This window comes from Hemicordylus capensis, chromosome 4 (genome assembly GCF_027244095.1).
Source record: "Hemicordylus capensis ecotype Gifberg chromosome 4, rHemCap1.1.pri, whole genome shotgun sequence".
Lineage (NCBI taxonomy): Eukaryota > Metazoa > Chordata > Lepidosauria > Squamata > Cordylidae > Hemicordylus > Hemicordylus capensis.
In genome coordinates, this window is record NC_069660.1 from 8,241,001 (window position 1) to 8,257,559 (window position 16,559).

The window sequence follows — 16,559 nt, forward strand, 5'->3', positions numbered from 1 at the left end:
CAGAAGGGGCCGCTAAGGTGATGGCGATTTCTGTTGTCCTCTGTTGCCATGCCTGGCTCCAATCTGTCCTCTGTCGCCATGCCTGGCTCCAACGCCCGATGCTAGATCCAGAGTGGAGGATCTCCCCTTTGATGGTTCCTCCCTATTCAGAGAGAAAACAGATGACACACTCCAAAAGGTGCAGAAACTTCATAACACGGCCCGTTCCATGGGTTTTCAACACTCTGCATCCTGTCATTATAAACCGCAAAAATGGCAGCAACAACCGTACTCTTCCAAACAGCAATACTATCAACCTCGAGACAAGTCCTTTTATTCTGCCAGGTACCAGCCTTACAGGAAGCATGCTCACTTTGCCGGATCCAAACTCCAGCAGTGATCCAAAGGATCTCAGCCCCCAGCCAAAAGACAATGACTTGCACCCTCCTCCCCTCTGGGGCACCTTGATGCCAGAACCTAAGGAGTATACTCGTGGATCACATGGGCTGTAACCCAGAATTTGGCTCATTCCCACATGGGAAAATATCACCACGGACTCCTGGGCACTGGCCATAGTGAGGTCGGGTATGCTATAGAATTTGCATCCACCACCCCCCCATACAACCCTCCATTTCCCACTCCGCCTACCCTGGCTCTCTTGGTGGAAGTCGACTCTCTGCTCTCAAAATCTGCAATAGAACTGGTTCACAATCCACAGTCCCTGGGTTTCCACTCCAGTTACTTCAAAGTCCCCAAGCCGAATGGCTCCCTTCGCCCCATCCTGGATCTCTGGGAGCTGAACTCCTACATCACGTACCGCAGGTTCCGGATGGTCACTATTCCCACTATCATCTCCCTTCTACACAAGAACCAGTGGTTCATCTCTATAGACCTCAAAGATGCATATTATCACATCACCATCAGACCACAGCACCGTCGTTTCCTCCGTTTCCAAATAGCGGACAACACTTACCAATTTTGCGCCCTTCCTTTCGGACTGGCATCCGCACCCTGGGTGTTCACCAAATGCATGGCCCCGGTGGTAGCAGCCCTACAACAACACAACATTCAAATTTTTCTGTTCCTCGACGATTGGCTCGTGGTAGCCGACAACCCGCGATCTCTACTCAGAGACCTTCACATGGCCATCAACCTCTTCTCCAACCTGGTTCTCCAGGTAAACTACGAAAAGTCGAAGCTCACCTCTTCCAGAACGATATAATTTCTGGGAATCCTCTTCGACTCCATGCAGTCAAAAATTTTCTTGCTTCAGCGCAGAACTCAGGCCATCCTGGACTTGTCATCCCACCTCCTCTACCACCCACATCAGTCAGTGTGAACAATTCAATGCCTGTTAGGACACATGGCTTCCACCACCTACGTCCTCCCTCATGCCTGGCTACGGGCCAGGACTCGTCAACACTGATTCCTTTCAGTGTTCTCTTCACACGAGGACTCCCTTGCCAGCACCCTGCCTCCAGGTGAGCATGGCACGGGTGCAGCTTGCTATGCTCCCATTTGTGTAAAGCACAGAGACCACGTCGAAAAATTACAGGTTGCTTACCTGTAACTTGGGTTCTTCTAGTGGTCATCTGTGCTCTTACACGCCCACCCATCCTCCCCTCTTCTCATGTCTTTTCTGCTAGTCTCTTTCAGATTGCGGACTCAGAAGACTGGAGAGGGAAGCCCGTGCAGCCGCCTATATACCGAGGGGGCAGGGTTACCGCCAAAAGTTAGAACTCTAGCTTGGAAGCTCCGATGTGGTCTTTGCACAGGCACAAAGCCCATTCGTGTAAGAGCATAGATGACCACTAGAAGGACCCAAGTTACAGGTAAGCAACTTGTCGTAGTTTGGCTCACAGAGGAAGGAGTGTGAGCACCATCTAGTGAAGGACATTTCTTCCTTCTGTGGAAGCATCTCGTAAGGGACCAAACTAAACACGATGGTAGCAGATTTATGTCGGGATGTTGATTTTAAAGTGTAGCATAGAATGGGAAGCTGAACTTTTCCGCTTTCTGCACTCTTCTCCACTCTCTTCCAAACTTTGTTGACGGGGTTTCCCCTTGGTGAGGTTCCAGGATGGGATAACCCATGCTGAGAGACAGAAGAAGTGGTTTGTGGAGAGAGCAAAGTGCAGGTAGGGAAAGAATTTGGTTTCTTCCCCCACCCCCACTGCAACTGTGCTTTTAGCCCCCCTGCCCCATGCTTTATAGAGTTTGGAGGCTCCTCTGTTGAGTCTGGTTGGTCCCAGTGTGTATGTGTCATATTCTTGTATAGAGTACAAGGTCACAGGTCTTCACAAGAAGTTGGTCAATTAGACTTAAATGGCTAAATTTTAATCCACTAAGCTTATTAAAGCAAAGACTTTGGGCTTCTGTAGTTAAACTTATCACAACAGTCACTGTAACCTGTAAAACAGAGTTAATGATAGCTTTTGAAAACACTTGTCTGTGTAAGCCCAATAAATAAAGGAACCTAGTTGGGGCCTTAAAAAAAAAAAAGCAGATGTGGGGTGTGTGTGTGTGTGTTTGCATGTGTGTGTATAAAAACAAACCTCAAATTGCTTCAGTAAATGAGCTATGCATGTACCAAAACTAGCCTTTCATCTGGTGAAAAATGAAAATGGCTCTGGGTCTGCTCTTCAAGTCTTCATAGAGTATGTTTAGGGCAAAGGCCCCAACCATGTGGCCAAAGAAAGATTTGAAGTTTCTCTTGCTGATGACAAACTCAGATATTTGATGCAGGAGTTACAGTCCAAAGAGCTATTTACTGGGCAAAAACCTGGGCAACTTGGGTGCTGCTTCCCAATTTCATCAGTTCCTTCCACATAAGAATTAGGGGAAGTATCCACAGTGACATTTGCAGAAACACTTCCTGCTGTTGCAGTCAAAACATCAGAACAGACCTGCTGGATCAGGCCCAAGACCTTCGTTGTCCAGCATCCTGTTTCACACAGTGACCCACCAGATGTCTCTGAGAAGCCCACAGGCAAGAGGTGAGGGCATGCCCCCTCCTCTGCTATTGCTGTCCTACAACTGGTATTGGGAGGTATCGTGCCTCTGAGGCTGGAGGTGGCCTGTATGGAAACTGTGAATACCGAGGCATTGGGGCAATGGGATTGCAGGGATTAGGTTCCCGGAGGTCAGGAAAATGCCTTTAAAAAGGGGGAAATGGCCCTAAAAGTGTGAGGTAAGTGGCCTACCGTAATGAGGGACCCCAGCAGCACTGCAGTGCCCCCCAATAGCTAAAAAATAATTTTAAAAATGGCCCAAAATTGTGGATGTTTGCATGTTTTCTTTTCCAAAGTCATTTGATTTATTTATTTATTTAGCTGTGGGCTCCCTCTGCTGTTGCCTGCCTCCTCCTGCTTCCCCTGTGGGGCTGCTGCCTCTGGGTAACATCTGTGGGGAGTGTGTGCTGGATTGGGACCAGATCCTGGGTGACTCAGCAGTTTCTTGGGTCACCTGTTCAGCTTTGGGCTTTATAGGAATGCTGCCTGTGGTGGCAGGGTCTCCACCGAAGGGGCGACACTAAAGGGGGTTGCCCCTTTGGGGGAGCCACTTCGGGGGATAATGAGGGTGAGGGCCAAACTGTTTGGCTCAAGATCCCTTGTGGGTGCATAAAGGAGGGCAGGTATTATAATTGGGCTTCTCTTTGAAATCTTGGGTGATTTGAGTGTGTCTGGGTTTGTCTGGAGATGGGGTGTATCCGCTGATTATGCGGCAGCTATTCCAGTGGTGGTGGGGAATAGAAGGAGTAATGTTGATAGGTCAGCAGGCCACTGCAAGGGCAGGGAAATCAGAAACTTAATTGCTGTCTCCATTTCTGGCTGTCCTGCCAGCTCTTTGACCTTGGAAAGTAATGCTAACCACCACAGAGCCTCGTCTTGCTCCTTTGTAATGCCAGGTCGGTCCAGAATAAACCTGAAATCATCCATGATTTGATTCCGGATGAAGGGGCCGATCTGGTATGTATTACGGAGACTTGGTTAGGGGAGGCTGGTGGCCTGGTCTGGACCTGGCTTCTTCCTCCAGGGTACTGTGTTGAGGAGCAGGGGAGGGGAAGTGGGCAGGGAGGTGGAGTGGCTGTGGTCTACAAAAGCAATATCTCCCTTGCCAGGATCCCTGTCAAAGTGTCTGACCACATTGAATGTGTGTACACATTTGGGGACCGGGGATAGACTTGGACTTCTGTTGGTGTACTGATCACCCCAGTGCCTTACAGAGGCCCTAACTGAGCTGACGGACGTGGTCTCGGGTTTGGCGTTGGAGTCTCCCAGGCTTGTGGTGCTGGGGGACTTCAGTGTTCACTTTGGGACCAATTTGTCTGGGGTGGCTCAGGAGTTCATAGCAGCCATGACGACTGTGGGCCTAACCCAGGTGGTCTTGGGACCAATGCATAATGCTGGTCACACGCTTGATCTGGTCTGGGTGGGGACTCCTGTGATTTCCCCTTTGTCATGAACGGACCACCATCTGGTTAAGGTTGGACTCACGACCACATCCCACCTCTGTAGAGGCGAAGGGCCCATTAGTATGGTTCGCCCGAGAAGGTTACTGGATCCAATAGGATTCCAAGAAGCTTGGGAGGGATTTAGTGTTGGCTCTGCTGATGACTCTGTCAACACTCTGGTGGAGAATTGGAATAATCAACTCACCAGGTCAGTGGACACGATCACTCGTAAGCATCCTCTCCGACCCTCTTTGAAACTGGCCCCTTGGTATATGGAAGAATTATGGGGGCTGAAGCGGTGAGGTAGACGACTAGAGCGTTCTGGACAAAGTATTTCGTATTCAGGCCAACTTGGATTCAAACTCCACAAATGTTACAGAGTCGGAAGCCGAGGTGTCCAGCAGTTCCTCTTATGTGATGACCCTGGATCAGTTTCAGTTTGTGACTCCTGAGGATGTGGACAATTTGCTTAGAATGGAGCGGTCTACCAACTGCCCTCTTGATCCTTGTCTGACATGGCTTATACTTTCTGGCAGAGAGGCTGTTGTAGAGGGCCTGGTAGAGATTATAAATGCTTCTCTGAGGGAGGGTAGGATGCCTCCTTGTGTTGAGGCAATCATGAGACCGCTTCTGAAGAAGGCTGCCTTAGGCCTGTAGTTATTTGACTCTGAAGGATCCATCTCCAACCTTCCATGGTTGGGCAAGGTGATTGAAAAGGTGGTGGCCTCCGAGTTCCAGGCAGTCTTGGAGGAAACTGATTATCTAGACCCATTTCAAACTGGCTTCCGGACGGGCTATGAGGTGGACGCTGCCTTGGTCGGCCTGATGGATGATCTCCAATTGGGAATTGACAGAAGGAGTGTGACTCTGTTGGTCCTTTTGGGTCTCTCGGTGGCTTTCGATACTATTGATCATAGTATCCTTCTGGAATGTCTGAAGGGATTGTGGGTGGGAGGCACTGCTTTGCAGTGGTTCCTCTCCTACCTCACTGGCAGATTCCAGATGGCGTTTCTTGTAGACTGTTGTTCATCAAAATCTGAACTTTTGTATGGTGTCCGTCAGGTCTCCGTATTGTCTTTGCTGCTGTTTAACATCTACATGAAACTGCTGGGAGAGATCATCAGGAGATTTGGTGCAGGGTGTTATCAATATGCTAATGACACCCAAATCTATTTCTCCATGTCAGCATCATCAGGAGAAGGCATAACCTCCCTAAACGCCTGCCTGGAGGTGGTAATGGGCTGGATGAGGGATAACAAACTGAGGCTGAATCCAGATAAGACAGAGGTACTCATTGTGTGGGGTCGAAACTTGGGAGACAATTTTGATCTGCCAGTTCTGGATGAGGTTATATTCTCCCGGAAGGAACAGATGTGTAGTCTGGGTGTGTGTGTGTGCGTGTGTGCATGCGTGCGTTCTTCTGGATCCGAACGTTTCCCTGGTGTCACAGGTTGAGGCAGTGGCCAGAGGTGCTTTCCATCAGCTTCGGCTGATATGCCAGCTGCATCTGTTTTTTTTGAGATGAATGACCTCAAAACAGTGGTACATCTGCTGGTAACTGCGAGGCTGGATTATTGCAATGTACTCTGTGTCGGGCTGCCTTTGTACGTAGTCCAGAAACTGCAGTTGGTTCAGAATGTGGTAGCCAGGTTGGTCTCTGGGTCATCTAGGAGAGACTATATTACTCTTGTGTTGAAGGAATTGCACTGGTTGTCAATACGTTTCCGAGCAAAATACAAGGTGCTGGTCATTACCTATAAAGCCCTAAACAGCTTAGGCCCTGGGTATTTAAGAGAATGTCTTCTTCGCCATGAGCCCCAACACCTGCTAAGATCATCTGGAGAGATTCGCCTGCAACTGCCGCCAACTCATCTGGTGGCTACTCGGGAATGGGCCTTCTCCATTGCAGCCCCTGGCCTTAGGAATGCACTCCCTGTTGAAATAAGAGCCTCCCCATCTCTGGCAGCCTTTTAAAAGGCACTGAAGACACATTTATTCACCCAGGCTTTTAATTAGATTTATAGTTTTAACTAATGTTAATACTGGGTTTTAAATATTTTTAATCTTTTAAATGATTTTAATTAGTAATTGATTTAATGTTTTAAATTATTTTAACTGTAAACCGCCCAGACACTCAAGTTTTGGGCGGTATAGAAATATTTTAAATACAAATTAAAAATAAAATAATTTATCTACTGCCTGACTCCAGAGGCTCCAAGCGGTTCACAAAAACAAACAAAATTTTGAGGCTTCTTATCACAAAATGGTGGCTGGAAATGACCTCCAAGGTCATTTCTGGGGGGCCCCAACCCACAGATATGTGAAAAATAACCCCTTAGCTGCCTATTTATTCCGTGTATACTGAGGTCGGTTGCCAATTCCCCAACCACAGATACATGAAACTGCAGATATGGAGTCCATGAATACGGAGGTTCTCCTGTACCTTCTTTTGTCAGTCCTAAATTTCCCAGCCTTCAGTTTGATGGTATGGCCCCTAGTTCTAGTGTTATGAGAGAGGGAGAAAAATTGCTCTGTGCATTCTCTCTACTCCTTGCATAATTTTATACACCTCAGCCATGTGCAGTGTTCTGCAAAGTTGTGCTACTTCCAATGGTGGAAGAACCACCCAAATTCATATTACACAAGGGCATGTATGCACATGTATGCAACATGCACATCCTTGCACATGTATGCAAAGTTCTTTAAGAGGTTCCTCATTTGCACATAAGCAGACTTGTGCAAGAAGTAGCACAAGAGCTGCAACATGTTGCACTAGCACAAATCACACAGTGCCTAGACTAGGATATTTAGACATGGTTACTTAATTAAATCATTTTGTCCCTGACAGCCCTGTTTCTGTTCTAAATATGTTACTTGTAAAGAGGACTTTATCTGGTCACAACAGGTTATCGAGTGCTCCTCCCCGGCTACCTGACAGGCAGTATGTGAGAGAATTGGCCACCCCAAACAGCTTTGGGGCCTGTATTTTGGCCTGTATTTAGTGAGCACAACGATGGCGGATAAGTAGCTCTCCTTTGCCACCATCATTGCCATGGAGAAGGCCCTAAAAGAGGGTCCAGCCTGTGGCATTCTCCACTAGTCTTTCGCCCAGTTCTCCTGTCACTAGGCTTGCTTCTACATGGCAGGATTAAAGTGGCTGCCTCATTAGTCATTAATATATATTAGAATCTGGATGCTGAATTTGGTTTTGGAGACTTAAATTTTTCAGCTGTGTAGCAGATGCAAGTCTCTGAAAGATAGAGGAGAGCTTTAGGAACAGAATACTTAAAACATTCAGATGTAAAAGGTAGATTAAAAACTTATTGATCTGTAATGTGAGTATGTCTTTATAATAATGTCAGACATAGCTGGTATTAAAAAATCAGTGGTTTTTTTTAAGGACTAGTGTTGCCATTAGCAACCTAAGATGACAGTTGTTTTCTCTGTGTATCTGCTTGTCCCTCTGGTATACAAAGAGATTTCATAATTGCAAAGCAAGTAAAAGGGTGTTCATTTTTAAAAAGCAAAATCTGTATGTAGAGTGTATTTTGTAAATCGGAAGAAAGGGTGTTGTTGGAATACTAATAAATGTCTTAACTCAATTGTCAAAATGAATTTTTATCTTGGATTCCAATGAACATAGGGGGGAAAATTCAACTTGTTCATTGTGCCAAATGTGGTAGATGCTGTAGTCAGTGTTTTAATCAAACAAACAGATTATATATTCAGCTATGCATAAATCCAAACCTCTTATCCACATACAAAGCAGCTGTGGCTTCCATTGTATCCCCTGCTAACTTGGCAAAGAGGCACCTTTTAAGGTGGTGATTCTCATATAAAACCCATAATCAGTTCTGAAACAATTGAAACGCTTTCAGGGCATTTTATCCTGGAAATTATTCTGATGAAAAATGTTCCCAATATTGTTAATAGATCCAATGAAATGCCGCATCATTGCACTGATGCAATGCCTCATCACAATGCCAATATTAATAATCGATCCAATGCAATGCAGCATTGCATAGAATATTGTTGTGGGGGAGTGGGGCTTTGATTTAATGAAGATCGACTTGTTTCTGAAGGCAGCAGCAGCGATTCAAATAATTATTTTTCCTTGCATTGTTTTGTTCTAGAATGCACATGGGCAGGAAGCAACATCATGAAGTTGTCTTTTTTCTGGTGCATTACTGGGGAAAACATGGCTGCACCTCATAGTTTTAACTAGCTGTGGATGTTAGGAGTGGCAGGATGTTACTGCTACTGATTGAGCAGCATTCTGGTGCTGTGAGGGCTATAAAACACTCTAAAGTCCCTGTCCCTCTTGCACTGTTCCCTCTAAGGTGTGCGTGTGCCCACAAAATGTCAGCCCTCCACGCAGCTCTTCATGGCAGGCATGCAGTCCTGCTGCGCTGCTGCTCCCACCGCCGCCGGCAGCTCCCTGCCAAAGTCCTGGTTTTCCCCCTCTCCCAGCCGGGGGGCTGCTGCCGCCACCACCTCCTCCCTTCCTCCCCCCCCCCCCGCCACCCCAGCCAGGCCTTCTCCTCCAGCTCCGGATGCAGCTCTCATCCGAAGTTTTGTTGGGAGAGTCCAAAGTCTCCTCTCACGAGACTTCCATCAAGATCTGCAGATGGAGCCGGAGGAGATAGGAGCAGCCCCCAGCAGCCCAGAGCATAGCTGCTGCGAGGAGGGAACAGCATAATTAGTGAGATTGGGATGCAATTATTATTTTTTCTTTAAAAATGTTCTTGGTCTGCTCTGAAAAGTTTTAAAGTGGGCTGTTATTATAGTTACAAATTGGTATAAAAGAGTACTGCCCTCATAAAATGAGGGTCTCACAGGTGGAGTGTAGCAGGGCTAATTTGTAGGGTAAATAGAAAAATCCGCTACTTGTGCACCCTACTTAAAATGACATGGTTGGGTAAATGGATTTCTCTACTTCCTAGGAGTGTGCTTCTACATTAGTCTAGCTGCAATTAGAGGGGAAAGGTTGCTCTGCAAATTGGCGCCATGAACCTGGGTAGCTCATCTTTTTATTGTGCAAAATATAAAAATTGCTCCTAATCAATCCACTTCAAATTTGAGTCTAAACTTATTTATCATCTCTTTCATCCTAGGGTACTTTGACAATGTTTTCCTTTAAATTAACTAAAGGTATTTGTATCAATAAGTAGATTATAGTCATGCAGCATAAATCTTACTGGGAAAGGAGTAAATAGATCTGCAAATTATTAATCAAGAGTCCTTAACAAATTGATTAGTGCGTGATTTATTTTATTTAGATATTTCCAAAAAAAGAAAATCTCTTGATTTGTCATTTGCTTTTAAAAAAAGATTTTGACTCATTTGCTGTTTTAAATGTGGCTATGATGTTGAGACACTTCAGAAGTGATGTAGTTAAAAGTAGGCAGCTTTGTTAATGTTATCTTCACTTTATTTATTTATTTATTTATTTATCTATCAAATTTGTACACCGCCCCAAACTTTCATCTCTGGGCGGTTAACAATAGCATAAAACAGTAAAATATATACAAAAACTTAAAACAATTTAAAAATTTTAAAATCACCTACAAATTAAAACCTTAAAAATTTTAAAGAACTGAAAAAGCTTGGGTGAGGAGGTGGGTTTTCAAATGCTTTTTAAAAATTTGGAATTAAATTACTCTAAAGTAGTAACTCATGGACATGACTGCAATTTAGTTTGCTGGGTTCTTTCAGCTTTCTTGCTTCTGTTTGTCTTTTTATGGTAGTTTTTTTGGTGTTCCATGGTTTTTACTGATTAACTGATTTTAAGGTTTTAAATGTGATTTTCATGGAGTTTTGTTGTATTTTGACTTTGTAAACTGCCTTGGGATTATTTTATGAAAGGCGGTATAAAAATTGAACAATAAATAAATAAATAAAATAAACTTTGTGCATCATGCAAAATGTGGCGCATTAATGCCTACAAAGGCAAATACAGTTGCTTGTAGAACAGAAGACAGATAAATAGAATTGTAAAGTACACTTTTTTCCTTTCATAGTTTTGCGGTGTGTGTGTGTGTTGTATCTATAGTGGAAATAATAATGCACATGTGCACACACTGTCTTGATACTGCCGCCCGGAATAAAACTCTTTCCGCTCACTGATGAAAAATATTAGAGGGAACACTGCCCTCAAGCAGAGTGCAGGTCATTCTTTATACTCAGGTGTCTGGCATAGTTGATGCATGAGATTTTTTTAATCTGAAAAGAAGCTGCTGTGATTTTAACTTTTAACATTAACTCTGTTGATTTTAGGAAAGTAGATAATACACTGTATTCCAGTAGGCCTTTCCATTTGAACGGTTTCTTCTTCTGACCAAGAGTGAATCTCAATACTGTTTTCTAATCAGTTGTTTGAGTTTAGCACAAAATAATTGGATTAGTATTATGATAAACATTTGGTTAAAAACGGTTGCCCACTCCTTGTTTTAGCTCAACAGTCTAATATATTGTGGTTTACCTGTGCTCTGTCCTTAGGAGAATTCTGTTCTGGAATCTGTGAAGGCTGGCTTTTTAGGACCCCACATCTAGGATCTAGCTTGGCTGTTTCATAAGGAAGGATTTGTTCAGGCAAGTGAAGCCTCTTAATCTTTTCTCTGAGTTTGAGAATCTCTGCTCACTGGCAGGTGATGTTGCAGGTGCAGAACACATTTTGCTTCTCTTGAAATGCAACAGGTAGAGGGGCTTGGATATTGCTTTGTGGGAGTTGGCAAAAGTTTATGGTAAGAACTCTCAGGAAGATGGTGTCTTGGGCATGTAGTTAGATTAGCATCACAAAGATATTGCAGATAAGTTGGGTTTCATTTTGAAAGGTGTCAAGCCCTAAACAGCTTAGGCCCTGGATATTTAAGAGAACATCTTCTTCGCTATGAGCCACACCACCCATTGAGATAATCAGGAGAGGTTTGTCTGCAGTTGCCACCAACTCGTCTGGTGGCTACTCGCGGATGGGCCTTCTCTGTTGCTGCCCCAAGGCTTTGGAACTCGCTCCCTGCTGAAATAAGAGTCTCTCCATCTCTTAAAATTTTTAAAAGGCAGTCAAGACATGTTTGTTCACCCAGGCTTTTAATTAGATACTGTTCTAATAGTTTGATGGTTTTTAATAGTTTTAACATTGTTTTATGTTTTAAATTGTTGTAATGTTTAAACCTTTTAACTTGTTTTTTATTTGTTGTAAACAGCCCATTTTTGGGTGGTATACAAATACGTTAAATAAAAAGTTGTAAGCACTACTTGGTTAGCATGACATAGATGGATTGGATATCTGAACTTGTGCTGGCACTAGAGTTTGATATAAATACGGCGATCATTCACACAATCAAAAACTGTTCTACCTGGGTTGTGTTACCAATTTTTGGTTGTGTGGAAGAAAGATGGATTCCTGTTTCAAGGGGCTTCTAATCCACTATTACGTTAGAGAGAGCTGAAGAAACATGATATATGATGGTCTGTAGTATTCTTGCTGAAGTGATAGTTATTAAATGTGCCTCAAAATGTGCTTTGAGAATGCTGATGTGCTGGATTTGGGGTGCAGTTACTCTCTTTGTACAACAATTTGGAGTGTATGCAGTTGAACATATGTATAGTATGGCATAGAGCCTCAACTTGAAGCTTCAGAAGGGTAATGTGGTGTTCAGGCTTTGCAAGCTAGTGTTGAACTACTTATGTTAACTTTGGCCAAAAAAACATGGACACCATAGACATCCAAGTTGTTGACAGTGACAGAGCTGGTGAGAAGGAAACACACGAACAGGCGACATGCATCAAAATACCAATCAAGCCAATATGCTGAGTGGTTTATGATTAAGGCTAACTTAATCCTGCTTGATAGTTTGGGGTTTCCTATCTCTGAAAGTTTTATGCTGCTTTTCTCCTGCTACAGCTCTTGTCAGAAATGGGTTTGCAGCTGTGGATGTCTTTAGGGTGTGTTACCATGCTTATTCGAACCTCTGTAATATGCATGTGTTCATGACTCGGAACACCAGCTTGGGAAATATATATGCTGAAACAAAGGGGAATTACTCAGGATGGTAGGGGAAACCCTTTATCCATTGCAGCCAACTCAACTAGCTGGGAAGCAGCAGTTATCACCTAACAGAGTGAGCCCAGAATTAATAGTACCAAATCTGTAAGCACGAATGACCATGGATCAGGTCCAGACAGTGCAGTGTCTCCTTGGGTTACCTCACATGGCCAAAGAGTCAGAAACAAGGACCTTTTGAAAAGGAAGAGAGTATATTTTTTGCAGATACAAATGAAAGTTGGGTATTTCGTGATAGTGGGCATGGAGGTAGTTCAGGGGAGGTGGGGGGGGGGGCCTTTGGAAAGCCTTGCAGCTGACTGTAAGAAAGAAAATGGAAAGCTTTTAGTAAGAAGGAGGAAAGGAAGATAATAGCAACTTAATTCGTTTCCTAGTATCTGCTACCTTGAGAATGACACCAGGGGAGTGGACCTCATTGGGGGAAGAAGTATAAGGTTCTTGACTGCAGAGGGAACAACCAAAACAAGAGCAGCTGGGTGCAAGACTGACACTGGGTTTCCGGGAAGCCTAGGTAGTCTGCTTGCCAACAACTAGTTAGGGGAAACACCAAGGTTCCAGGTGCAGGGGTTAGGCTGTAGTAAGACTCAACTTCTGCCTGAAGGCTCCCCATGGCATCTGATGAGCCACTATATGAAACAGGATGCTGGAATAGATGGGCCTTGGGCCTGATCCAGCTGGGCTGTTCTTAAGCTCTTATATTCTTATGTTCTGCTTTTTTCACTACTTGTTCTATCCTGTGATGTCAGCCAAGTCATTGTGATATCACAACTTCACATTTTCAAAATGGTTCTGAATTAAGTAGTCAACAGACTATTCAGGAGTTGTTGGTTTGCTAAGAAAGGAGGTGTTTTGCCTAACGCATTTCACAGCCGTTGGCAATGTTGAGAACAGTTAATGAAGTGCAGTGTGGTTCATTGCTTTCACGTAGGTTTGTATGCTTATGCATTCATCCGGTTTCACATACATCTGTGATGAATAAATCTTACTGTGGGAGCTATGAGTACATCGTAGAATGGATGTATACTACCTGCAAATCCAGTGTAAGTCACTGTTGGAGGACAGGGTGTTGGGCTGGATGGACATGATGACAGCTCTGTGCTGCAGGAAGTAATGTACTTGCCCATTAGGATAGGTGCTGGCGACCTGCCAAGCCCTGCATGGCCATAATCAAAACCAGCTCTCCTGAGATTTTCCCCGGAGCAAGTTCACAAGTGGCATAAGCTGTGAACTCAACAGGCAGATCTCTTCTCTGTGATCTTTGCTTGGTATTTAGTGCCAGTTAGTTGAAATGGCTTTGAATAAGGTCTGGTCTTATTGGGGGGAAGTGGGTAAGTTGTCTTGTTCACAGCACACCGAAAACATGGCATCTCTGTGGCTGAGGACTTGGTGCCAAATATGGGCACTGAACCTCCACAACAATAAGCAAATCCCTAGGTCCAGGCCACTTGTTGGTACAAGGGCAGCTTGCTTCACTGGACAGTTTGGAATGGAAATAGTAGCAGCCATGGAGTTAATGCATTGATTTTGTTCCTGAACATTCCAGTGGCTGTAGATTTTCTGCTGGTTGCTTAATCTTATCTTGGATAGCTGGGAGGCCTGGAGGTGTGGCCACTTTGGATCAGTTGATGTTAAGAATCCAGAGATGGTAGCTTGTGAGGCTCTCTAAAAATCTCCCTAGCAAAACTGTAGGAACTGCCCATAGAAGTCTGAAACAATTTCATTTGGCTATTGGAATATTCAGATTTGGGGCATCCTTGATGTTCTCATGCATCAGCACTTTACAGCTCTAATAAAGTATGTCAGGTTGCTGGCTTCAGTGGCAGATTTGCATTGCCAAGACTAAGTAAGCAACTTGTGAGTAGTCCTCACTATGTGGTTAAGACACTACTGTTAACCCCTCTTAATTATTTCAGTGAGATTGTGGATTTGGGGCCGTCTTGAGGGCTACAGGCCATCTCCAGACTCAAAGGCAGGATGTCTCTGAGTACCAGTTGCGGGGGAGTAACAGCAGGAGAAAGGGGGCATGCCCTCAACTCCTGCTTGTGGCTTCCAGCGGCATCTGGTGGCCCACTATGCGAAACAGTATGCTGGACTAGATGGGCCTTGGGCCTGATCCAGCAGGGCTGTTCTTATGTTCTTATGATGGCTTTTAAAGTGTACAGCTAGGAGCTCAGTATTGAATGAACTTTAAAAGCAGGGCCCTTTTAAGTGCCTAACCATGCATACTGTTGTAGTTTTCTTACAGAGGTATGTGGAGGGGTGTGTTCTGTTTCAGAGGTACCAAGGCATTATTTTTAAAGTGTGGAAAGCATGTCTGATAGCTTTCTGTTCCTGCACCCCCACCCGTTCTCTCATCAGCAACCACGGTAGCTAGCATTGTCTGGTGATTCCACCATAAGGCTAGATATTATAGCAAAAGAACAGATGTTCTGATAGCATTTCCCTGGTAAAGGAGGGCATTTGAGTCACTGTAGTGACTCAAGAATGGAGATGTATGTTAATCTAAATTAAGTCTGACATGGTACATACTTAAACACTGGGTAAACTACAGGAAAACAAGGCATTTAATGAAGCAAGATGGACCAAAAATGTGTTTAGAATAATTACATGACCCCCCTCCCCAGTTGTGCTGACTAACCAGATGTCCTTGGTGCTTGGTGTGCAGACAGTTAAGAGTGATGTTGTTTAATCCAGGAGATTACCTTTCTTCATAGCTTTTGGAGAGAGACCACGTCAAGGGAGTCCTCCCTGGCTAGAATGCATAACAGATGGCTGGTGAGTGTGTCAAAGCCACACTCTTTAAAGGTACAGAACACCAGGAGGTGCCATGAATTAGAACTGCCTCTGTTAATCTGAAGGTGTGGAATAGAGATGATTGTCTTCCAGGATGCAAGATCAGTGTAGATAAGATAATTCATTAGTTAAAATTGTGGTAACAAAGGGTTCCATAAAATCTCTTCCCAAAATGTTATACATATGGTTTGGAACGTATTCTGAGTTTCTGATATTCACTCTCTGTCATTTATCCAGTGGCTTTCTTGGTATGTGTTGGGCCTGGGTAAGATTTTAGAGGCACAATGTGATCTAAATTGAAGCAGGCCAATCAGACAGACTTCCTTCAGTTTGAACCCAGCAGCTGTCTGAATTGGGTCAAATTGAAGCAGATTTGCTTGAAGTGTTTGCATTGATCTAGATCCGATTCAGCATCTCTGTTGGGTTTGCGCACAGTGTGTGTCTCTTTATGACAGAGGTGGGGGATCTTGGCCCTCCAGCTGTTTTTGAACTACAACTCCCACCATCCCAAGCCACATTGTGGCTGGGGTTGGTGCGAGTTGTAGTTCAAAAACAGCTGGAGGGCCAAGGTTCCCCACCCCTGCTTTATGAACATAAAAACATAAGAACAGCCCTGCTGGATCAGGCCCAAGGCCCATCTAGTCCAGCATCCTGTTTCTCACAGTGGCCCACCAGATGCTGCTGGAAGCCACAGGCAGGAGTTGAGGGCGTGCCCTCTCTCCTGCCATTACTCCCAGACTTTAAAGTGTCCACAGGAATTCCTGCATCTATCTGTTCTGGGATCTGGTATGTCATGCCCTTGGAAGGGACTATCATGCTTGTAGTTTTCATCCCATTCTGCCAAGAAATGAACATGTTACAGGCATTTTTATGATTCTCATTATAGTCCAAATCATGGTCTCTGAATCAGGTTGAGTTGAAGTCTGGCCAAGGCAGAGAATTGAATCAGACCCCCTCTGAAACCTTGGAGCAGCTACTAAATAAAATCTTTGTTCTGTGCAAAAGCCCTAGTAAATATGGATTCAATTTGCAGACTGTTTTTTCTCTAGTTCTGCACCAATATAAAGTAAACCTATTTTGAGGTTTCAGTTGCATCTTACCTTTGTGATGACTTTGGCATCTGGTATAAGGATTACTTAACCTTGCTCCCATCCTTGGTTCTACAGTAGTCTTATTTTTGAGAGCAAGCCTGGCAGATTCATAAGCAGGACTGGAACACCCCAGAACCTCTTGTCTGGCAGCAGACAAGAGGTTCGTGGGTGGGTGGGTGGG

General features: G+C 44.4%; 1 protein-coding gene across 5 annotated transcripts in view; it reads left to right on the plus strand.

The window, feature by feature from the left end:
• DNAJC5 (DnaJ heat shock protein family (Hsp40) member C5) overlaps positions 1 to 16,559 on the plus strand; it is a 71,763-nt gene that overhangs the window by 21,183 nt on the left and 34,021 nt on the right. The window contains exon 2 of one of the 5 annotated variants that reach the window (XM_053245352.1): positions 10,931 to 11,023. The exons of 2 other annotated variants lie outside the window; for them this stretch is intronic. The gene's annotated coding sequence lies outside the window, so the exon portion shown is untranslated. Of the gene's footprint in view, positions 1 to 10,930; positions 11,024 to 13,297; positions 13,423 to 16,559 lie in introns of those variants that run through there. 2 more of the 5 variants (XM_053245353.1, XM_053245354.1) reach the window with 2 other exon arrangements.